General features: G+C 40.4%; 1 pseudogene; it reads left to right on the forward strand.

Moving 5' to 3' along the window:
- LOC100409628 (non-POU domain-containing octamer-binding protein pseudogene) overlaps nt 1-22,628 on the forward strand; it is a 42,237-nt pseudogene extending 19,609 nt beyond the window's left edge.
- Nucleotides 22,629-26,282: the final 3,654 nt, after the last annotated feature.

The raw sequence follows: 26,282 nt of genomic DNA on the forward strand, positions 1-26,282 counted from the left end.
AGGTGTTTTTTTCTTTTTTGCGCTGGTTTCTTTCCATCTTTGTGGATTTATCCACTTGTCGTCTGCGTAGTTGCTGACTTTTCGATTGGGTCTCTGAGTGGACACCCAGATTGTTGGTGATGAAGTATTTCTGTTACTTGGTTTTCCTTCTACCAGTCTAGCCCCTTCGCTGTATGACTGCTGAGGTCCACTCCAGGCCCTGCTTGTCTGGGGTGCACCTATAGCAGCTGCGGAAAAGCGAGGGATGCTACCAGTTTCTTTTTCTGATATCTTTGTCCCAGAATGATGTCTGCCAAATGTCAGTCTTTTGGATATACAGGGGTCATGGAGCTGCTTGAGGAGACAGTCTGTACTTTGTAGGAGCTCAGTTGCTGAGCTGTGAGCTCTGTTGTTTATTCAGGGCTGTTAGGGTGAAAAAACCCTTTTTTTCTCAGATGCTCTGTCTGGGGGGGGTTTGAGGCTTTCCTTGTGAGTGTCTGCCTCGCTGTCCTGCTCAGCTAGGAGGCAGTCAAGTCACTATTTGCCTGCCGAGGCTCCATTCTTCTGGTGTGAGGTTTGCCCTGTTGCTGCAGGCTCTGCCCTTCTGCTGCAGTCTCCGCCCTGTTGCCACGGGCTATGCCCTGCAGCAGAGTTTCTCTGTTGTACCGGGTTGCTTCGGCAATGGCAGGCTACGTCAGTAATGGGCGTGTACCTCAGTGGGGGCTGATTACCTTGGTAATGGCGGACGCCTCTCCCCCGCAGAGCTGCACTTTAAGAGAACCTCCTCCCTGGGAGCGTTTGGAATTGCTGTTTTGTTTGTTGCATTGCGCTATCCCAAATGCTTTGTCCCTGGGATTTCCTGGGCTGGCTCACTGCCCAAGTCCCGTTCAGTCTCAAGTTTAGCCCTCTCAGGTCTCAGTTTGCTGGTTCAACAGGGCACCTGTAACAGTGCGCTTTTGTATGGAGTGTTGTGGAGCACCTCTGCACTTTGGCGTGGGCCGGAGCCACACCAGCTGCTGGCTACACCAGCTGAGACCTCTGCCTGGCATCCTGCATCTCTTTTATACCTGGGAATTTCCCCGTTTTGTGGGCAACTAAGATTTGTCTGGAAATGCGTCCCCGACTCACCCTCTCTGCGGATCCAGCGAGAGCTTCAATCCTGGGTTGTTCTCACAGCGCCATCTTGAGTCTTCCCCTCCGCTACCTCCTCTTTTCACCGTGGTTCTCCACTGTGAGCTGGTAGCTACTTGAGGTTAAATAACTTTTTTTCTCTTTATAACAATTATTTTAGCATCTTATGCCAAATCTGGCATCATTCATAGAGGCTGAGGTAGAATAGAGGAGTTAGAAAGGAGAACGTTGTGTTACAAAGCCAAAACTGGTCAATGATGGAGAGTGTTTACATCTTTAAAAAGACTGACAGCTTCCATATTTGATGGTCCCTTCTTTAGACTGTCTCTGATCTGTTTTCACCTGGCCACTGCCAGGGAGATACCTCATCTGAAGAAAGAGAACAAGAGCTATGAGAGGAAAAGATGGAAGCTCTAATGTTTCCCTGGCCACCTCTGGTCCACTGTAGGAAAGGCTTTGGGTAAGCCCCATCTGGAACCAGCAGACCCTGGATGGACGCAGGTCTTGCTTTGAACTGTGCTGGGCTTTGGGAAGAGGCAATGCTGGGCAGAAACTTGTTGCTAACTAATGAGATGCCTGGGCACTATAATCAGAAGATGAGCTGGAGCCAGTGACACCGGAAACACTATGAGATTGCTTGTGCAACTGCCTATTTTTCCATACAGAGGGCATGGAGGCATGATAAAGGGCTCTTCTTGCTCAGGGGCTGACCCACCAGCGTGCTGATGTCCTATGGCCTGGTTGCCTGGAAGCAATGTTCCCTGATGGCACTGCCTCTGTTCTGCAAAGCAACACACGTATAACTTTTTTATTACTGTGACCAAATGGATTACTCCTTTCTGCACAAGAATGTATGTCATTGTCAACATCAAAAACTTCCCTGCTTTAGCCTGATAGCACATGCCTTATTGATTGGGTGCCTCTGAAAAACTTACTCACAAAAAGCACTTAAACCTGTATGATTTCAAAAGGTAAGGTAAGACAAGCCACATTGAGCAGTATCAATAGCATACACCTAATATGATTATTTCTCTTCTCGGTGATAAGAGAATTATGCAAAAGCGGCCTTGACCCAGTAAATATTTTCTCTTCAGAATCATATCTCTGCTCTCCATTGACTCACAATCCCCCCCGCCCCTCACCATCCTCATTTCTGAGTCCCTTGACATGGCAGCTATCATTTTTGTACCATCTGCTAAGTCCAAAGTTTTCTGACCTGTAAAGTACAACAAAACAATAAAACATGCGGCTCTTGTTATCTAGAATGTAATTGATGAAGAACAACCTCCATCTTCATTTGTTAATTCATTCTGAAATGTTTATTGATCATCTCCCATTTGACTGTAGTCAGATTGGGTAGCTACATTTAATTTAATGACTGAGACTTATGAAAACTGTCTTACGACTCCCCACTTCTTACTTTTCCCAAGTTATCTGGATCTTGGGAAGAGGTAGGCACTGCCACTGGAATTATTAGTTACAGTAGTCAGTAACAGCTGATCAACAGTGGTCAAAAGAGAGCCCTTGGAGGGCTTATCCAGAAGAATTTTCAAGAGCTTAACAGCAGCTGGGTGTAGTGGCTCACACCTGTGATCCTAGCACTTTGGGAGGCTGAGGTGGGTGGATCCCCTGAGGTCAGGAGTTCAAGACCAGCATGGCCAATATGGTGAAACCCTGTTTTTACTAAAAATACAAAAAAATTAGCTGGGCATGGTGGCACATATCTGTAATCCCAACTACTCCAGAGGTTGAGGCAGGAGAATTGCTTGAACCTGGGAGGTGGTTACGGTGATCTAAGGTTGTGCCATTGCACTACACCCTGGGGAACAAGAGCAAAACTCTTTTAAAAAGAAAAAAAAAGCAGGCATGGGGCTTGCACTTTTCCCATGTATGCTGGGGCAGGTAGATTATGCCTACACTTTTCAAGCACCTTGCAAAGGAGAGAATATTGGCAGCCTTTCTTAGGTAGGAAAAATGAGATTGACAGAAGGTAGTTCTTGAAATTCATGCCCCACAAGGCAACAGAACCAAACCTGGAGCCTGGGCCTCTCTGACATTAAAACTAGTGTCTTTTCTTCATCTTCCATTTTACCCATTTCTGGTACTCAAATTTTTATCACCTCAACAGGAAGGTGATGTTTTCTTAATGGTGTTAGATAAGGTTATTTGGGTTTGGGATTATTAACAAATAATAATAAAATGGCTATACAATGAGGCGAAGGTTTGAGAATTGTTGGAATGACTTCAAAAAGTAGGAGATTCTATTAACTGTATGCCCTTTATTAATCCATGTGTTTAGAACATATTATTTATTTAATTATATATTTAATATGTTCTAAACACATGAATTAATAAAGGGCATACATTCTGAAGAATGTCTTCCAAAGAATAATTATTCTTAGGCTTATAAAGTACTAATTTCTTGGCATAAGGCTAGTAAGATTTCCTCTGAGTCTTGGATCAGAACCCTATGCATGAAGATGCCCAAACAGAGTATCTTTGAGCAACAAAATAATGAGCTGCTATTATCCTGAACTGCTTTTGTTTATGTCTTCAGTGGTATAAAACTTTAGGACACGTGCTCTGACAAAGAATTTATAAATTTATTGGTGAATTAAGTGAAAATTTATAAAACTATGAAAAGTGATCTTTCAGTATGAAACCTCACACTTAATATCAATTCATCATTTAGTACATAAAAGCACTATTCTAAATAACAAGAATACAGTAGCAAATGGGACAAATGAGTCTTTTACATAATTTCACCTAAAACAAACTCAATTAAAACTTGAAGTGATGAACTTGAGTAAATTAAGTGGTGGCTATTTAATAGAGAGGCAATAAGTTTACAGAACAAGTATATGTTTGAAAGGTAGAAATGACAGATTTGCTAATAGATTGAATGTGGACATGAGGAAAAAAGAGGCTAAGCCTTTCTCCTTTGGCATGAGCAATTGGATACAAGAGGGTGGTGTTAAATAAGATACAGAGTAACAGAGAAGATGAAGCCTGGGGCCAAGGGAATGAAGGAATTCATTTTTCCTTCTTGACCATATTGAATTTCAGATGCATCCAATATTATGATGTTGATGTTTACATTAATAGAAACATGGAACGCAGTGAAAAATGTAAGGATTGAAATATAAATTTTAGAATCATCTTCATTTAGAAGATACTAAAAATTATGAACTTGGATTATACCATTAAGGAAGATAATAAACACGGAGAAGAAGAGTCAGCCTCAATCTGATCTGTGGAACATTCCAACTCTAGAGAGTAGATAATGGGATTTATTTAATATGTCTGGGAAGGAGTGACCAGTGAGAGAAGAAGAAAACCAGAAAAGTGAGGTATCATGAAAGTGATGTGAAGCAGGAGTTTTCAGGAGACAATGATCATCATTGTTTCCTTGGAAAAAGCCCAGGGCTTATTGAGCATGCATTTTGTAGATTTACTGCCAAAGTAGAGCTTATTTTAAGGCTATTTTGGAGTCCAGAAGAACACAATTTCAGGAAGTCAGTCAGCTGAGCCAAAAGTTGCCTGCTTTGTATTTTATGAGAATGGGGGTGACCTCACAAGAAATATCAACAGCTTTCAAATATTTGTTCATTCTTTTCCCATTTTTTAATAGAATACTCATCAGGTGAAAGCAGATTTTAATCATGATTCTAGGTAGCATTGTGCTTATTGGATTTATCACCTGACTCTTAAGTTAACTGATGTCCTTATTTGGAGGCTCTTACAGCAGATACACCCTTTTGTGACTTAAAAAAATTCTCTCAACAAACTAGAAATAAAAAAAATTACCTAAAGTTAGACTACATATGAAAAGTTTATAATTGACATTATACTCAGTGGTAAAAATCGGAAAGCTTTCCGTATAAAATTCAGAACAAGGCAAGGATGTCCACTCTTACCACTTTTACTCTACATAGTACTGAAAGTCCAACCAGAAAGATAGGGAAAAACGTAATAATAAAAATAAATAAGTGAAAAACATCCAAATTAGAAAAGAAGAAATTATTTCTTTGTAGGTAACAAGCTCTTACATGTAGACAACCCTAAAGACTCCGCACACCAAAAAAATTGTTGAACTAATAAATGAATTCAGTAATGTTGCAAGATACAAACTCAACATAGAAAAATATTTTGTATTTCTATACACCAATAATAAATTGTCTAAAAAAGGAAAGAAAATAATCTCATTTATAGTATTAACATTATAAGAGACTAAAATACTTAGCAATGAACGCACGAGATAAAAGTTTTATACACAATTTTAAAATGTTGATGAAATAAATTTAAGAAGACACAAATAAATGGAAATAAATGGATTCATGGATTTAAAAAATTAATGTTAAAATGGAGTGGACCTACTATCCAAAATGATCTATAGATTCAATGAAATCATGATAAAAATCCCAATGGTGTTTTTTTGTTTTTTTTTTTTGAGATGGAGTATTACTCTTGTTACCCAGGCTGGAGTGCAATGGTGCAATCTCGGTTCAGGGTTCCGAGTTCAGGCAATTCTCCTGCCTCAGCCTCCTGAGTAGCTGGGATTACAGGCATGCGCCACCATGCCCAGCTAATTTTTTGTATTTTTAGTAGAGATGGGGTTTCACCATGTTGACCAGGATGGTCTTGATCTCTTGACCTCGTGATCTGCCCGCCTTGGCCTCCCAAAGTTCTGGGATTACAGGTGTGAGCCACCACGCCCAGCCCCCAATGGTGTTTTTTACAAAACCAGAAAAAAAAATTCCAAAATTTACAGAAAATTACAAAGAAATTTAGATAGAAAAAAGTTCCTGAAAAAACAAAAAGCAGCTGGAAACGTCATACTTCCTGATTTCAAAATATATTACAAAGCTGCAGTATTAAAGCAGTATGTTGCTTGAACATGTAGAACAATGGAATGGTATGAAAAGCCTCAAAATAAACCCATGCATATATGGGCAATTAATCTTTGACAAGGCTGTCAAGGATACACAATGAGGCAAGGGAGGGGGAAAGATAGTCTCTTCAACAAATGGTGTTAGGAAAACTGTAAATCTACATGCAAAATAGTTAATTTTGACCTTACTTCTTTATATCACACACACAGATCAACTCAAAATGAATTAAAGACTTAAACATAAAACCTGAAATGATAAAACTCTTTGGAAAAAAAAAGGAAATATTTTCATGGCATTAGATTTGGCAATGATTTCTTCAATATGACACCAAAAGCACAGGGAAAAGAAACAAAAATCAACAAATTGGACTAAATCAAATTTAAAAGCTTCTGCACAGTAAAGGAAACTAAAACAGAGTGAAGAGAAAATCTACTGAATGGCAGAAAATATTTGCAAACTATACATTTGATTAGGAGTTAATACTCAAAATATATAAGGAACTCCTTCAATTTAATAACAAAAAAACAAATAACCCAATTAAAAATGGGTAAATGATTTGACTAAACCCTTCTTCAAAGAAGCCATGTAAATGGCCAACAGTTACATTAAAAAATGTCCAACATCACTAATCATCAGGGAAAGGCAAATCAAAATAAAAAGACTCATCATCTCCTCTCTGTTAAGATGGCTAATATAAAAGCAAAACATTCAAAAAAAGAGAGATAGAAAATGCTGGTAAGGATGTAGAGAAATTGGAATTCTTGCATGCTGTCAATGGGGATGTAAAATAGTGCAGCTATTTGGAAAAACAGTGTGGCACCTTCTCAAAATATTGAAAATACAAATACCACATTACCAGTAATCTTACTACTTCAATTTCCAAAGAATTGAAAACAGAATCTTCAAGAGATATTTGCACTTTCATGTTTATTGCAATATTATTAACAATAGCCAAGATGTGGAAACAATTTAAATGTCAATTGGCAAATAAATGGATAAAGAAAATATGGTATATTCATACAGTAGAATATTTCCCAGCCTTAAGAAAGAAGGAATTCCTGCCATATGTGGCAAGACAGATAAACCCTTAGGACATTATACTATGTGAAATAATCTAGTAACAGAAGACAAATATTGCTGATATCATTTGTACGAAGCATATAAAATATTGAAACATGTAGAAGTAAAGTAGAATAGTGGTTGCCAGGAGCTGGGGGAACAGGGAAATAGAGATTTCCTATTCAGTGGGTATAAAGTTTCAGTTATGCAAGATGATTAAGTCCTATAGATCTTCTGTAAAACATTGTGCGTATGGTTAACAATAATGTATTGTCCCTTTAAAAATTTGTTAGGAGGGCAGACCTCATGTTAAATATTCTTACCATAATAAAAAAGAAAATAAGATGCAAACATAAAATGTGAAATCTCTAGTAAATCCAAATAAACATGGTCTTTATAGAATTATCATAAAGATGATGTTTAATTTGAGATGTTTATTAAAAAAAGACTTTAGGAGTTCTTCTTAGATTTTGCCTTAGAATTTATAAAGATAGGGCCAGGTGTGGTGGCTCAAGCCTGTAATCCCAGCACTTTGGGAGGCCGAGGCGGGTGGATCACGAGGTCAAGAGATCGAGACCATTTTGGTCAACATGGTGAAACCCCATCTCTACTAAAAATACAAGAAATTAGCTGGGCATGGTGGCACGTGCCTGTAATCCCAGCTACTCAGGAGTGTGAGGCAGGAGAATTGTCTGAACCCAGGAAGTGGAGGTTGCAGTGAGCAGAGATCATACCATTGCACTCCAGCCTGGGTAACAAGAGTGAAACTCCATCTCAAAAAAAAAAAAAAAAAGAATTTAGAAAGCCATTAAAAAATGAATCTCAAGCCAATAAAAATGCACAAACTACCCCCAGACAATATACAAAATAATCACTTTTCAAGAGCCCAATGGAGAGCTGAGTTTGCAAGGCAACTTGGTGACCTAAATTCTAAAATCTGACAGGACTCTCTCAGCAAAGACAGGACACACAGATCTTTTCATCTTTGCAGAGCACAGAAGGAAGAAGTGACCTACATAATAGTAGGTAAGAATAAACATCCACATTTTGTTAATTCTGAGGGGCTGACATAACATTGAGAATTCCTGAGAACCTCAGGCACAAAAGGAGTCCACATGCACTAAAAAGTTATTTTTCATGGTCCTTCATCAGGTGTTTATGCACAAGATTGTGGACAGAGCAGGAGATTTGAGAGAGACTCCTTAATGGTGCACAGGTATGAGACCCCATCTCATTCCCCAGTCTGCTTCTCTCATGCAAAATACAAACCTTTAACTGCTTGAGGGATAGCAGAACAACCTCTTTCCCAAAAGACCTAAGCAAAGATTCCTTCTTCTCGTGTAAGAGCAGGGGGAAAGAAGCCTTCTAATTCTGGGTAACGGGTTAGGCAACCTTCCTGCCCAGGGTCTCAGGAAAAGGTGAACTGATGCTGAGATAAAAATCGAATCCAAACCTGTATGTTCCTAAGGGAGATGTAGGAAATTATCCTTAATCACAATCCTCGTGCTGAGTAATAAGTGAGAAGCAAAGGGACATGCATTAAGGGAAGAGTGAAGGAACTCTTTTCTACTGGGAATGGGAGAAACCTGCTGAGTTTGAGGATGTTGTGCAGCTACAAAGCAAAGCCTGGCAGCTACTGGGGAGGAGCAAGAAGTGCTGTCTTGCCCAAGATCTTCCCACAGGCTGCTATAGACGGAAGGGGCAGTAATATAAAGAAAGCCCTAACCATTACATAAAGTACGCAGTTCCTGACTAACATTGAGGCTGAACCAGGAGAATCCAGAATCTTCGCTCCTTCCAGACATTTTACATCTATTAACCAGTAGTAGCATTCTACTGCTTGGGGGAAGGACAGAGCACAAAGAAAAATATTCTATGTGGTAGAGGCAAACAAGACCTACAGAAAGCTAAAATTGAAGTAGAAAAATTTAGAAAAGCTTTCAACACCTCACACCCAACATTGACCACAAGGTTGCAATATCTTGTGCTGGAAGAATTTCAGGTCCATAGGCCTTTCAAAGTAACTATTTCAACAACAAAACCCAAACACTGTTCAATCATTAACTAAACCCCAAACCCTTTACCTAAAAGAAAAAGATATATGCTCATTTTCAACACAAATTTTGTGAAAATAATTTGCATCAAAAATTAGCACATAGGCCTCAGCCTCTGCTGTTCTACATAAAATATCTGGCATTCAATCAAAAATTGTGAAAAAAATAATCAAAAGAAAATTAACTATCAAGAGATACAGCAGTTTAAACAATTTGAGGTAGCCTAGATGTTGGAACTGTCAGAGGAGGACTTCAAAATAACAATAATACAGATGTTAACATAACTCATGGAAAAGATTAACATTGTACACAAATAGAAAATGTCAACAGAAAAAAAAAGCTAAACAAAGGAGTGAAATAAAAATGCTAGAATTAAAAAAAAACACAATATGAAAGATAAAAAATCTCTGATTGGTTTATTAAAAGTTTGAGTGGAAAAAATAAGGGAATTTAAAAAGAGACCAAAGAGATGATTTGAATTGTAATACAAGGAGAGGAGAACAATCCAAGATGGCTGTTTGGTAACATTTTGGGATTGCAGCTCCCAGTAAAAGCCCAGAGAACAAGAGGATGCCACACTTTCAGACAAATTTTTGTCGCTCACAGAGCAGAAGATTCCCAGTGAAGGAGCCCCACAAGTCGCCAGCATGACTCTTGTGGCTGGTGCAGCGGTTTTGCTGGCACCTCAGCGCGGCAGCTCTTGGTGCAAAGTAAACAGGACTGGTTCCCCTTCTGACTGAGGTTTGGAGCTCCGGGAAGGCAGAGTCGCCTATTACAGACTCAAGAAGAAAGCCAGACTGGAGATTCTGGGGCCGAAAAGCAGCATTAGTCTTAACGCTGCTGTTTTGGCCAGAGCAGTGGGTTGCTTATATTTTGGCCCTGGGAATTAACAACTTGGACCCACTCAGAGAGCCTAATTTGAAAGTTGGTAATTACAAAGACGACAGCTAGATAAATTTACAATGATGGGAAGAAACCAGTGTAAAAAGGCGGAGAATACTCAAAATCAGAATGCCTCTCCCTCTAAAGAGGATCACGATTCCTCATCAACAAGGGAACAAGACTTGATGGAGAACGAGTGCATCTTATTAACAGAATCAGGCTTCATAAGATGGATAATAAGAAACTTCTGTGAGTTAAAAGAACATATTGTAGCCCAATGTAAAGAAACTAAGAACTTTGAAAAAAGCTTTGACGAAATCCTAACGAGAATAGACAATTTAGAAAGAAATATAAGTGAATTAATGGAACTGAAGAATATAATACAGGAACTTCGAGAAGTATGCACAGGTTTAAACACTCGAATTAATCAAGCAGAAGAAAGAATATCAGAGGTCGAAGACCAACTTAATGAAATAAAACGAGAAGACAAGATTAGAGAAAAAAGGATAAAAAGGAATGAGCAAAGTCTCCAAGAAATGTGGGACTATGTGAAAAGACCTAATTTATGTTTGATAGGTGTATCTGAATGTGATAAAGAGAATGAATCCAAGCTGGAAAATATTCTTCAGGATATTATTCAGGAAAATTTTCCTAACCTAGCAAAGCAGGACAATATTCAACCCCAGGTAGTACAGAGAACATTACCTGGGGTATTCCTCAAGATGAGCAACCCCAAGGCACATAATCGTTAGATTCACCAGGGTTGAAACGAAGGAGAAAATACTAAGAGCAGCCAGAGAGAAAAGTCAGGCTATGCACAAAGTCAAGCCTATCAGACTTACAGCAGATGTCTCAGCAGAAACTCTACAAGCCAGAAGAGAGTAGGGGCCAATATTCAACATCCTTAAAGAACAGAACTTTCAGCCCAGAATTTCATATCCAACCAAGCTATGCTTCACAACTTAAGGAAAAATAAAATCTTTTATGAACGAGCAAGTACTCAGAGATTTTTTTTACCACCAGGCCTGCTTTACAAGAGCTTCTGAAAGAAGCATTACACATAGAAAGAAACAACCAGTATTAGCCTTTCTAAAAATACACCAAAAAGTAAAGAGCATCAACATAAAGAAGAATTTACATTAACGAATGGATAAAACAGCCAGTTAACATCAAATGGCAGTAATCCTAAATTTAAATCGACTAAATCCTCCAATCAAAAGATGCAGCCAAAACCCAACTGTATGCTACATGCAGACCCATTTCACATGCAAGGATACACAAAGACTTAAAACAAAGGGATGGAGAAAGATTTACCAACCAAATGGAGAGCAAAAATAAATAAATAAATAAAAAGCAGGAGTTGCAATTCTTGCATCTGATAAAATAGACTTTAAAGCAACAAAGAAATAGTGGTAAAAGGATCAATGCAACAATAAGAGCCAACGATTCTAACACCCAGATACATAGAGACTTAGACTCCATGAGACAGAAAAATAACAAAAAGATTCAGGACTCGAACTCAGATCTGGAACAAGTAAACTTATAAATATTTATAGAGCTCTCCACTTTAAATACACAAAATATACATTCTTGTCAATACCACATCACACCTACTCAGAGGTTTAAATGAAATATTGATTGTCCATTATTAATACCCATTTTATAGAATAAAGCAACATTTTCATTCCCTCTCCCTTTTTTTCTTCCTCTTCCTTCTTCTTCACTCCTTTATTTTCTTTTCTTCTCTCAAAAAAAAAGAAATACAAGGAGAAAAATAGTTAAATATAAAAATATACAAACAAATAAAAACTGAATAGAGTATCCCAAATCTGAGGGATAATACTAGATAAGTAACATACATGTAACTGAATACTGAATGGAAAATAGAAAATAAAGCAAAAGGAATATTTGAAGAGATAATGGCTGAAATTTTCCAAATTTAATGAATCATAAATCTATGAATTTCAGAGAACAACAAGCCGCATAAACACACAGACACACACACACAGACACACACACCTAACTACATCATAGTTAAACTGCTGAAAATACAAAAATAAAGAGTAAATCATGAAAGCAGCCAGAGAATAAAGAAATTCCATTTCCTGAGGAATAAAGACAAAAATTGCAGTGGACTTCTCATATGAAATGATGAAGATAATGTCTTTAGAATACTGAAATTAAAGAAATAAACATCATTATTGCTTTTTCCATATTGTATTGGATGTCCCAGACAGTGCCTTAAAGAAAAAAGTCAAACATTAGAGAGGAATAAGGAAAACGGACTTTATTCAGAGATGACATAAATATCGATGTAAAAATATCCAAGGAATCTGAAAAATGTTAATATAACTAATAAGTGAGATTGACAACATCACAGATACAAAGTTAATATACAAAAATCAGTAGTGCTATATGCTAGCAACAGAAAACACACAGTTCAAACATTAAAAGTACCAATTACCATTACATCAAAAATTATAAAATACATAGGGATATGTATGTGCATGATTTGGACTCTAAAAACCACATAACATTGTTGAGACAAATTAAGAGCTAAATAAATGAAGGAATATATTATGGTTATGAAACTTCAACAAGCTTAATTATATATACAAAAAAGTCCTTGAAGGGAGATAGAGAACAAGAAAGTCAAGAAATGATAGTTAAAATTTTTCTAAGTTGGAGGAAAACTCTAAACTCACAGATATGAGAAACTCAATGAGTCATCAATTACAAGAAACAGAAAGAAAGCTATATTAAGGCATTTCATAATGAAATCATTCAAAATCAGTGGTTAATAGGAAATATTAAGAGTAGCCAAAGAGGAAGAAAATGTAAGAAAAAAATCATGTAATGATGGCCATTCACATAGTTTACAATTCTGCAATTACATTTTTATATTCCTGAATATATATTATTTTGATACTATTGTACATGTGTACCACGTTAGTAAAAATGTACAGAATTGTTTACAATAATGAATAAAACAAAACAAAAATGTAAATGTCCATTGACATAAGAAATGGTTTTATCGTGATATATTTACCCAGTGGAATACTTAACAGTCATTGCTGTGAATGGATGAAAAATACCAAAACATCACAAATTAGTTTTAGAAATGTAATATTGAGAGAAAAAGGTAAGTGTTAAAACAATACAATAGAGTTTAAAACCCACCAAAGCTAATTTTAATAACGTCACAAATTAGTTTTAGAAATGTAATGATGAGAGAAAAAGGTAAGTGTTAAAACAATACATAGTTAAATGTTATAAAACCATATAAAAGGTATGCAGAAATAGATGCAAGTTATTAAAAATGTTCTAATTCTTGGGTTGATTGAGAGGCTCAAAAATGCTGACTACATTTTATGTTTTATAATATTCATATTATTTATATCATTTTAAATTTATTAAATGTTTAATAAATGATAAAATGTAGAGAAATCGACTAAATTTATACATGTCTCAATGAATATATGTTGAATAAAAATTGTAAAGTTCCATTTTTGCACTTTAAAAAACTGACAAGTATGCATAATTCACAAATACATGCATGTGTGCATAAGTTAAAAAAAAATGGGAGGACTCAAGATGGTGCTGTGAGAACAACCCAGGATTGAAGCTCTCACTGGATTCGCGGAGACAGTGAGTCAGGGATGCATTTGCAGATGGATCTTAGTTGCCCACAGAAAGGGGAAATTCCCAGGTATAAAAGAGATGCGGGACACCAGGCAGAGGTCTTGGCTGGTGTAGCCGGCAGCCGGTGTGGCTCCAGCCCATGCTGGAGTGCAGAGGCGCCCCACAGTGCTCCATACAAAAGCACACTGTTACGGGTGCCCTGTTGAACTGGCAAACTGAGGCCTGAGAGGGCTGAACTTGAGACTGAACAGGACTTGGAGAGTGAGCCAGCCCAGGAAATCCCAGGGACACAGCGTTTGGGGTAACGCAGTGCGACAAACAAAACGGCGATTCCAAATGCTCTTGGTGAAAAGGTTTTCTTAAAGCACAGCTCCGTGGGAGAGGGGGGTCTGCCATTACCGAGGCAGTCAGTGCCTACTGAGGTACACGCTCATTGCTGATGCAGCCTGCCGTTGCCGAGGCAACCCGGTACAACAGAGAGACTCCGCCGCAGGGTGTAGCCCATGGCAACAGGGCGGAAAACTCAGCAAAAGGGAAGAGCCTGCAGCAACAGGGAGAACCTCACACCAGCAGGGCGGAGCCTCGGTATGCAAATAGTGACTAGACTGCCTCCTAGCTGGGCAGGACAGCGAGGTGAACACTCACAAGGAAAGCCCCAACACCCCCCCAAGACAGAGCATCAGAGAAAGAAAAGGCTTTTTTATGAGTTATGTTGCAGCAGAATTAAACATAGCAGCCTAACAGCCCTGAATGAAAAACAGAGCTCACAGCTCAGCATGTGAGCTCCTACAAAGTAAAGACTGTCTCCTCAAGCAGCTCCCTGACCGCTCTATATCCAAAAGACTGACATTTGGCATCATTCTGGGACAAAGATATCAGAAAAAGAAACTGGTAGCATCCCTCGCTGTTCCGCAGCTGCTATAGGTGCACCCCAGACAAGCAGGGCCTGGAGTGGACCTCAGCAGTCGAACAGCGAAGGGGTTAGAGTGGTAGAAAAAAACCAAGTAACAGAAATACTTCATCATCAACAATGTGGGTGTCCACTCAGAGACCCAATTGAAAAGTCAGCAACTAAACAGACGACAGGTGGATAAATCCACAAAGATGGGAAGAAAGCAGCGCAAAAAGGAGGAAAACACCCAAAACCAGAACACCTCGCCTCCTAGAAAGGACCAAAACTCCTCACCAGCAAGGGAACAAAGCTGGATGGAGAATGACTGTGATGAAATGATGGAATTAGACTTCAGAAGGTAAATAATGAGAAACTTTTGTGAGCTAAAAGAACATGTTTTAAATCAATGCAAGGAAACTAAGAACCTTGAAAAAAGATTTGAGAAAATGATAACAAGAATGGATACCTTAGAGAGGAATATGAATGAATTAAAGAAGCTGAAAAACACAATATGAGAAATTCACAAAGCATGCACAAGATTCAATAGCCGAATTGACCAAGCAGAAGAAAGAATATCTGAAGTCGAAGATCAACTCAATGAAATAAAATGAGAAATCAAGATCAGAGAAAAAAGTGCAAAAAGGAATGAACGAAGTCTCCAAGAAATGTGGGACTATGTGAAGAGAGCTAACCTACGTTTGATAGACATACCAGAATGTGATGAAGAGAATGAATTCAAGCTGGAAAATACTCTTCAGGACATTATCCAAAAAAATTTCCCCCACCTAGCAAGACAGGACAAGACTCAATTGCAGGAAATACAGAGAACACCACAAAGATATTCCGCAAGAGGAGCAACCCCAAGGCACATAATCATCAGATTCAACAAGGTTGAAATAAAGGAGAAAATACTAAGGGCAGCCAGGGAGAAAAACCGGGTCACCCACAAAGGGAAGCCCATCAGACTCACAGCAGATCTCTTGGCAGAAACTCTACAAGCCAGAAGAGAGTGGGGGCCAATATTCAACATCCTTAAAAAAAGAAACTTTCAACCCAGAATTTCATATCCAGCCAAACTGAGCTTCAGAAGTGAAGGAAAAATAAAGTTCTTTGCAAACAAGCAAGTACTCAGAGATTTTGTCACCACCAGGCCCGCTTTTCAAGAGCCCCTGAAAGAGGCACTACACATAGAAAGGAAAAACCAGTACCAGCCATTCCAAAATCACATTAAATGCTAAAGAGCATCAACATAATGAAGAATCTACAACAGCTAATGGGCAAAACAGTCAGCTAGCATCAAAATGGCAATATCAAATTCACACATAACAATATTAACCCTAGGGGAGGACTCAAGATGGCGCTGTGAGAACAACCCAGGTTTGGAGCTCTCGTTGAATCCATGGAGAGGTGAGTTGGAGCTGCATTTCCACACTGATCTTTGTTGCCCACAGAACGGGGAAATTCCCAAGTATAAACGAGACACGGGACACCAGGCAGAGGCTCTGCCTGGAGAAGCTGGCAGCCAGGGTGGCGGCGGCCGGCCCTATGCAGCAATTCCCACAGGGCACGCTTTTCCAGGTGCCCTGTTGAAACGGCAACCTGAGACTTGAGGGGACTGTACTCGAGACTGAAAGGGACTTGGGCAGTGGGCCAGCCCAGGGGATTGCAGGGACACAGCGTGTGGGATGGCACAGTGGGACAGACAAAACGGCGATTCCAAACTCTCGCCGTGGAGACCATCCCTGAGGCGCTCCATGGGGGAGGGGCATCCACCATTACCGAGGCAACCCGCCCCGACTGAGACACACGCCCACTGCTGACGCAACCTGCAGTTGCCGAGGCAACCCGCCCCTACTGAAACACACGCCCACTGCTGATGCAGCCTGACATTGCCAAGGCAACACGCTACAACAGAGAGACTCCGCTGCGGGGCGTAGCCTGTGGTGGAGAATGCAGCAGAATAGCAAGAGCCTGCAGCAACAGGGTAAGCCTCACAACAGCAGGGAGGAGTCTCGGCAGTCAAATAGTGATTAGAATGCCTCCTAGCTGGGCAGGACACCACAACAGACATCCAAAAACAAAGCCCCAAACCCCCAAGACAGAGCATTTGAGAGAAAAAGGGGTTTTTTAATGAGCTCTGTTGCAGCAGAATCAAACATAGCAGCCTAAAAGACCTGAATGAACAACAGAGCTCACAGCTCAGCAATTGAGCTCCTATAAAGTACAGACTCTCTCCTCAAGCAGCTCCCTGACCGCTCTATATCCAAAAGACTGACATTTGGCAGGCATCATCCTGGGACAAAGATAGCAGAAAAAGAAACTGGTAGCATCCCTCACTGTTCCGCAGCTGCTATAGATGTACCCCAGACAAGCAGGGCCTGGAGTGGACCTCAGCAGTCATACAGCAAAGGGGCTAGACTGGTAGAAGGAAAACCAAGTAACAGAAATACTTCATCACCAACAATCTGGGTGTCCGCTAAGAGACCCAATCGAAAAGTCAGCAACTACACAGACGACAAGTGGATAAATCCACAAAGATGGGAAGAAAGCAGTGCAAAAAGGAGGACAACACCCGAAACCAGAACACCTCACCTCCTAGAAAGGACAAAAACTCCTCCCCAGCAAGGGAACAAAGTTGGACAAAGAATGACTGTGATGAAATGATGGAATTAGACTACAGAAGATGGATAATGAGAAACTTCTGTGAGCTAAAAGAACATGTATTAAATCAATACAAAGAAACTAAGAACCTTGAAAAAAGAGATGAAAAAAGATTTGAAGAAATGATGACAAGAATGGATAACTTAGAGAGAAATATGAATGAACTAAAGGAGCTGAAAAACACAATACGAGAACTTCGTGAAGCATGCACAAGTTTCAATAGCCGAATTGACCAAGCAGAAGAAAGAATATCTGAAGTCAAAGATCAACTCAATGGAATAAAACAAGAAACCAAGATCAGAGAAAAAAGCGCAAAAAGGAATGAACAAAGTCTCCAAGAAATGTGGGAATATGTGAAAAGACCTAACCTACGTTTGATAGGTGTACCAGAAGGGGATGAAGAGAATGAATCCAAGCTGGAAAACACTCTTCAGGAAATCATCCAGGAACATTTCCCCCACCAAGCAAGACAGGTCAACACTCAAATGCAGGAAATACAGAGAACACCACAAAGATATTTCACAAGATGAGCAACACCAAGGCACATAATCGTCAGATTCAACAAGTTGAAATGAAGGAGAAAATACTAACGGCAGCCAGAGAGAAAGGTCGGGTCACCCACAAAGGGAAGCCCATCAGACTCAGCAGATCTCTCGGCACAAACACTACAAGACAGAAGAGAGTGGGGGCCAATATTCAACATCCATAAAGAAAAGAACTTTCAACCCAGAATTGCATATACAGCCAAACTGAGCTTCAGAAGTGAAGGAAAAATAAAATCCTTGGCGAACAAGCAAGTACTCAGAGATTTTGTCACCACCAGGCCTGCTTTACAAGAGCTCCTGAAAGAGGCACTACACATAGAAAGGAACAACCAGTACCACCCATTCCAAAATCAAACTAAATGCTAAAGAGCATCAACATAATGAAGAATCTACAACACTTAACAGGCAAAACAGCCACTTAGCATCAAAATGGCAGTATCAAATTCACACATAACAATATTAACCCTAAATGTAAATGGACTAAATGCACCAATCAAAAGACACAGACTGGCAAACTGGATAAAAATACAAAATCCATCAGTGTGCTGTATTCAGGAAACCCATCTCACATGCAAGGATACACAAAGGCTCAAAATAAAGGGATGGAGGAAGATTTACCAAGCAAATGGAGAGCAAAAAAAGCAGGAGTTGCAATTCTCATCTCTGATAAAATAGACTTTAAAGCAACAAAGATCAAAAGAGACAAAGAAGGCCATTACATAATGGTAGAAGGATCGATACAACAAGAAGAGCTAATGATCCTAAACATATATGGACCCAATACAGGAGCACCCAGATACATAAGGAAAGTTCTTAATGACTTACAAAGAGACTTAGACTCCCACACAATAATAGTGTGAGACTTTAATACTCCACTGTCAATATTAGACAGATCAACCAGACAGAAAATCAACAAGGATATCCAGGGCTTGAACTCAAACATGGAGCAAGCAAACCTGATAGACATTTACAGAACTCTCCACCCCAAATCCACAGAATATACATTCTTCTCAGCACCACATCACACCTACTCTAAAATTGACCACATAATTGGAAGTAAAGCACTGCTCAACAAATGCAAAACAACTGAAATCATAACAAACAGCCTCTCAGACCATAGTGCAATCAAATTTGAACTCAGATTTCAGAAACCAACCCAGAACCGCACAGCTTCATGGAAACTGAACAACTGGCTCTTGAATGTTGACTGGGTAAACAATGAAATGAAGTCAGAAATAAAGAAGTTCTTCGAAACCAATGAGAATGAAGACACAACATGCCAGAATCTCTGGGACACATTTAAAGCAGTCTCTAGAGGAAAGTATATAGCAATAAGTGCCCATATGAGGAGAATGTAAAGATCCAAAATTGACACCCTATCATCAAAATTGAAAGAGCTAGAGGAGCAAGATCAAAAAAACTCAAAACCCAGCAGAAGACAAGAAATAACTAAGATCAGAGCTGAACTGAAGGAGATGGAGACACGAAAAACCCTTCAAAAAATCAATATATCCGAGAGCTGGTTTTTTGAAAAGATGAACAAAATAGACAGACCACTAGCCAGATTGATTAAAAATAAAAGAGAGAACAACCAAATAGATGCAATAAAAAATGATAAAGGGGAAATCACCACAGACTCCACAGAAATTCAAACCATCATCAGAGAATATTACAAACAACTCTATGCACATAAACTAGTAAACCTGGAAGAAATGGATGAATTCCTGGACTCCTGTGTCCTCCCAAGCCTAAACCAGGAGGAAGCCGAAACTATGAATAGACCAATAACAAGGTCAGAAGTCGAGGCAGCAATTAAGGGCCTACCACACAAAAAAAGCCCAGATCCAGACGGGTTCACAGCCGAATTCTACCAGACACACAAAGAGGAGCTGGTACCATTCCTTCTAAAACTCTTCCAAATAATCCAAAAAGAGGGAATCCTTCCCAAATCATTTTATGAGACCAACATCATCCTGATACCAAAACCCGGCAGAGACCCAACAAGAAAAGAAAACTTCAGGCCAATATCCATGATGAACATAGATGCAAAAATCTTCAATAAAATATTGGCAAGCCGATTGCAACAGAAAATCAAAAAACTTATTTATCACAATCAAGTAGGATTCATCCCGGGGATGCAAGGCTGGTTCAACATACGCAAGTCTATCAACGTAATTCACCACATAAACAGAACCAAAAACGAAAACCACATGATTATCTCAATTGACGCAGAGAAGGCATTTGACAAAATACAACAGCCCTTTATGCTAAAAAACCTCAATAAACTCGGTATCGATGGAATGTATCTCAGAGTAATAAAAGCTATTTATGACAAACCAGCAGCCAATATCATACTGAATGGGCAAAAACTGGAAGCATTCCCTTTGAAATCCGGCACTTGACAAGGATGCCCTCTGTAACCACTCCTATTCAATATAGTACTGGAAGTTCTAGCCAGAGCAATCAGGCAAGAAAAAGAAATAAAGGGTATTCAAATAGGAAAGGTGGAAGCCAAATTGTCTCTATTTGCAGATGACATGATAGTATACCTAGAAGACCCATCGCCTCAGCCCAAAAACTCCTGAAACTGATAAGCAACTTCAGCAAAGTCTCAGGATATAAAATCAATGTGCAAAAATCACAAGCATTTGTCTACACCAATAACAGACTTAAAGAAAGCCAAATCAAGAACGAACTGCCATTCACAATTGCTACAAAAAGAATAAAATACCTTGGAATACAACTCACAAGGAACGTAAGGGACCTCTTCAGGGAAAACTACAAACCACTGCTCAACGAAATCAGAGAGGACACAAACAGGTGGAGAAACATTCCATGTCCATGGTTAGAAAGAATATTGTAAAAATGGCTATACTGCCCAAAGTAATTTACAGAATCAATGCTATTTCCATCAAGCTACCATTGACTTTTTTCACATAAATGGAAAAAACCACCATGAACTTCATATGGAACCAAAAGAGAGCCCGCATAGTCAAGTCAATTCTAAGCAAAAAGAACACAGCGGGGGGCATCACACTACCGAATTTCAAACTATACTACAAGGCTACAGTAATCAAAACAGCATGGTACTGGTACCAAAACAGAGATATAGACCAATGGAATAGAACAGAGGCATCAGAGGCAACACAACATTGCTACAACCAAACAATCGTTGATAAACCCGACAAAAACAAGCAATGGGGAAAGGATTCCCTGTTCAACAAATGGTGCTGGAAAAACTGGCTAACCATTTGCAGAAAGCAGAAACTGGATTGTTTCCTGACGCCTTACACCAAAATTAACTCCAGATGGATTAATGACTTAAACATAAAACCTGGCACCATAAAAACCCTAGAAGGAAATCTAGGCAAAACTATCCAGGACATAGGAGTAGACAGGGACTTCATGAACAAAACACCAAAAGCATTGGCAACAAAAGCCAAAATAGACAAATGGGACCTAATGAAACTCCACAGCTTCTGCACGGCAAAAGAAACAGTCAATAGAGTGAATCGGCAACCAACAGAATGGGAAAAAATTTTTGCAGTTTACCCATCTGACAAAGGGCTGATATCCAGAATTTACAAAGAACTCAAACAGATTTACAGGAAAAAATCAAACAAGCCCATTCAAAAGTGGGCAAAGGTTATGAACAGACACTTTACAAAAGAAGACATATATGAGGCCAACGATCATATGAAAAAATGCTCATTGTCACTGGTCATCAGAGAGATTCAAATCAAAACCACATTGAGATACCATCTCATGCCAGTTAGAATGGCGATCATTAAAACATCTGGAAACAACAGATGCTGGAGAGGATGTGGAGAAAAAGGAACACTTTTACACTGTTGGTGGGAGTGTAAATTAATCCAACCATTTTTGAAGATGGTGTGCCGATTCCTCAAGGCCTTAGAAATAGAAATTCCGTTTGACCCAGCAATTCCATTACTGTGTATATATTCAAAGGACTATAAATCGTTCTACTATAAGGACACATGCACACGGATGTTCATTGCAGCACTGTTTACAATAGCAAAGACCTGGAATCAACCCAAATGCCCGACGATGATAGACTGGATTGGGGAAATGTGGCACATATACACCAGCTGCTCCTAAAGCTGTGGACAGATGCAGTGAAGGCTCCTTCCTACTACTAACCACATTTTCTCGTCCTGTTACTGTGGAGCCCATGGACCAGTTAGATGATGAAGAGGGACTTCCAGAGAAGCTGGTTATAAAGAACCAGCAATTTCACAGGGAATAAGAGCAGCCACCCAGATTTACACAACTGGAAGGCACTCATTGAGATGGAGAAGCAGCAACAGGACCAAGTGGACCGCAGCATCAAGGAGGCTCATGAGAAGCTAGAGATGGAGATGGAGGCTGCACGCCATGAGCACCAGGTAATGCTAATGACACAGTATTTGATGAGGCGCCAAGAAGAACTTCGGAGGATGGAAGAGCTCCATAACCAAGAGGTGCAAAAACGAAAGCAGCTGGAGCTCAGGCAGGAGGAAGAGCGCAGGTGCCATGAAGAAGAGCTGCCGCGAGAGCAAGAAGAACTGATGTGGCTACAGCAGGAAGGATTAAAGGGAACCTTCCCTGATGCGAGAGAGCAGGAGATTCGGATGGATCAGATAGCTATGGGAGGTGCTATGGGCATAAACAACAGAGGTGCCATGGTCTCTGTTTCTGTGCCAGCTGGTACCCCAGCTCCTCCAGGACCTGCCACTATGATGGTGGATGGAACTTTGGGATTGACTCCACCAACAACTGAACGCTTTTGTCAGACTGATACAATGGAAGGAATGGGGCAATTGGTGGAACTCCTCCTGCATTCAACCATGCAGCTCCTGGAGGTGAATTCACTCCAAACAAATGTCACTGATACTAATAAATTTGCAGTGTCTAGTTTCTCAAAACCCTTAAAGAAGGACCCTTTTCGGACTAGCCAGAATTCTACCCTGGAAAATTGTTAGGAATTCCTTCCAATAGTTAGATCTATGCTACCTGTACTATAGGGAGTATGCTGGGGCAGAGGGCAAGGAAGGGGTGGTATAAACAAATCATGGGTGGTATAATGTTTAATCAGTTCTGTGTGGTGCATTCCTGAAGTCTCGAATGTGATTGTTGAGCATCTGGGGAAATAATGGCAAAGTGGATCCAGTTAGAGCTCATTAATCTTGATCATTCCAGGTTTTTGTTTTTGTTCTTTTTTTTTTTTTTTTTTTGAGATGGAGTTTCGCTGTTGTTACCCAGACTGGAGTGCAATGGCACAATCTCGGCTCACCGCAACTTCTGCCTCCTGGGTTCCAGCAATTCTGTCTCAGCCTCCCGAGTAGCTGGGACTACAGGTGAGCACCACCATGCCCAGATAATTTTTGTATTTTTTTTAGTAGAGACGGGGTTTCACCTTGTTGACCAGGATGGTCTCGATCTCTTGACCTTGTGATCCACCTGCCTTGGCCTCCCAACATGCTGGGATTATAGGCATGAGCCACTGTGCTCAGCCTTTTTTTTTTTCTTGGTCCATCTTGTTTCGTTTGCTTACTTCCCACCCGCCCGGAGACAGAGTCTCTCTGTCACCCAGGCTGGAGTGCAGTGGTGCGATCTTGGCTCACTGCAACCTCCACATCTCGAGTTCTTGTCCAGGATGGTCTTGAACTCCTGACCTCGTGATCCACTTTCCTCAGCCTCCCAAAGTGCTGGGATTACAGGCGTGAGCTACTGTGCCCAGCCTCATTTGCTTTCTTATCCTTAACACTCTCCCAGCCCCAGAGAAACTGCCACATTCACGACAAAAACCAAACATCCCCCAATGACCTTAGCCCCATTGCTCCATTCACTCCCAGGTGAGAATTCAGGCAATCCACAGAGGTCACAGGCAACCAACATATCGTTGTGTTATATCCCATATATTACCCCTTCATGTCATAAAGAAGACATTTTTCTTAGATATTTTCATTTTAGTTAAAAAAAAATCTTGTGTTAACTTGCCTCCATCTTTTTCTTGAGTGAGTTTGCCCAGGAATGACTGTTTTGTGTCTATGATGTTACTGTTCACAGATTTTCTTGATAGGCCTAGTACAATCTTGGCAACAGGGTTGCTGTATACTGAAAGTCTGACAGTAGCTCTTAGATTCGCCTATCTTAGGTAGTCACTCTGCGCATTTTTTTCATCAGTGTACCGTGTTTGATTTGGCTGATAAATTTGGAGGTTTTTTCTGAGAAATGGAGCAGTAATGCAGCATCAACTTATTAAAATACATTTTAAACCTTAAAAAAAGAAGGAAAGAAAATAGAAGTCCTAAAGTGTCTTTCTCTCTTTCATGGGCATTCCTTTAAATACTATTTCTTAAAACTCTTGAAATGTCTCCATTTATATGTAGGCTTACGTCACTATGTTTCTAAACAAACATTAACTCTGGATAGAAACAGGCCATTTATTAAAATGGTTGTACCTCTGGGAAAAGGAAATACTCAAACTTTTAAAAAATTACTAGACATTGCCCATGCTTTGATCCTAATTCCTAAGTCCACAAAATGCCACTGTGGTCCCCTAAACAACCTAGAGACTTACAGTTATAAGGTAATAGCCAGTGTCCCTCTCTCATTGGCTCCAGTTGGTATGTTGACTCACCCCCACATGTAGTTCCTTTGCTTGTAGTTGGAACGGGCATACTTGAGAACTGACAGAACTTGCTCAATGGCACTCTGGACCCATGGGTGTGAGTGCTATTTTGGTAAAAACTGCTAAATGAAAGTGTCTGGAATTTCCCCTCCCTACCAAGGTAGTAAAGCAGGAATAATACCTCATCTCCAAGCGAGCTGCAGAAGTTAATGCCACAATCAAAAGCTTGAACAAAATAGAGGTTAGCAATATTTATTTAACTCCCACTTAACTCTAAGGGTGGCTTCCTAGAAATTGTCCCAGCTCCATAGCAGGTGGCATACCAATAAGTCGGGCTGGCACCGAAGTGAGTGGCTTCCCAGAGAGTCACACTTCACACAAGTAGATTTGTTTCTAGTGATTTTCACCTGTACTCAAGGAGGTGGGTTTTACTCACAAGTTCCACCCTTTGGCACCTCAGCAACTTCTCTGGCACCCAATGGGCCGCAGTCACACCCAATGATGCTCACAGCTCAGCTTTGTGGTGCTGAGGGGGTGTCTTGTGTAATTGTCCTCAGCCTTAGGAGATAGGTACTGACTACTTCCTAAATACGCCATTCTTCCATTCTTCAGACTTCTCTTAACCCCTCTTAACAGTTAATCATTTGGTATCAGTTTATATTTTATTATATTAAATCTCTTTTTAATTTAGTGGTGAAATTTTCATTTCTTACTAGACTCTGACTCATACAAGAAAGCTCCAGATGTTTTGCATATATTGAAAGCACAATTTTTGAAAAATTATACTTTTCAGGGGGGGAGGACTCAAGATGGCACTGTGAGAACAACCCAGGATTGAAGCTCTCGGTGAATCCGTGAAGAGGTGAGTCACAGCTGCATTTCCAGACTGAACTTTGTTGCCCACAGAACGGGGAAATTCACAAGTATAAAGGAGACGTGGGACGCCAGGCAGAGGTACAACCCAGCAAAGCCAGCAGCCGGGGTGGCGGCGGCCGGCCCTACCCAGCACTCCCCACAGGGTGCGCTTGTCTGGGTGCCCTGTTGAACCAGCAACCTGAGACTTGAGAGGGCTGGACTTGAGACTGAATGGGACTTGGACAATGGGTCAGCCCAGGGGATTGCAGGGACACAGCATTTGGGGTAGCCCAGTGGGACAAACAAAACCACGATTCCAAATGCTCCCCATGCAGATGGTCCAAGATGCTCTGTGGGAAAGGGGCGTCCACCATTACCGAGGCAACCCGCCCCTACTGAGATACATGCCCACTGCTGACACAGCCTGCTCTTGCCGAGGCAGCCCGCTACAACAGAGAGACTTTGCCGCAGGGCATAGCCCATGGCAGAAACCTCAGAAGAAGAGCAGAGCCTGCAGAAACAGGGCGAACCACACAACAGCAGGGAGGAGCCTCAGCAGGCAAATAGTGACTAGACTGCCTCCTAGCTAAGCAGGACACTTCAACAGACATCCAAACATAAAGCCTGAACCCCCCAAGACAGAGAATTTGAGAAAAAAAGGTTTTTTTAAATGAGCTCTGTTGCAGCAGAGCCAAACATAGCAGCCTAACAGCCCTGAATGAACAACAGAGCTCACAGCTCAGCAATTGAGCTCCTATAAAGTACATACTGTCTCCTCAAGCAGCTCCCTGACCCCTCTATATCCAAAAGACTGACATTTGGCAAGCATCATCCTGGGACAAAGATAGCAGAAAAAGAAACTGGTAGCATCCCTCACTGTTCCGCAGCTGCTATAGGTGCAACCCAGACAAGCAGGGCCTGGAGTGGACCTCAGCAGTCGAACAGCGAAGGGGCTAGACTGGTAGAAGGAAAACCAAGTAACAGAAATACTTCATCACCAACAATCTGGGTGTCCGCTAAGAGACCCAATCAAAAAGTCAGCAACTACTCAGACGA

The sequence above is a fragment of the Callithrix jacchus genome, chromosome 9 (assembly GCF_049354715.1).
Source record: "Callithrix jacchus isolate 240 chromosome 9, calJac240_pri, whole genome shotgun sequence".
NCBI lineage: Eukaryota > Metazoa > Chordata > Mammalia > Primates > Cebidae > Callithrix > Callithrix jacchus.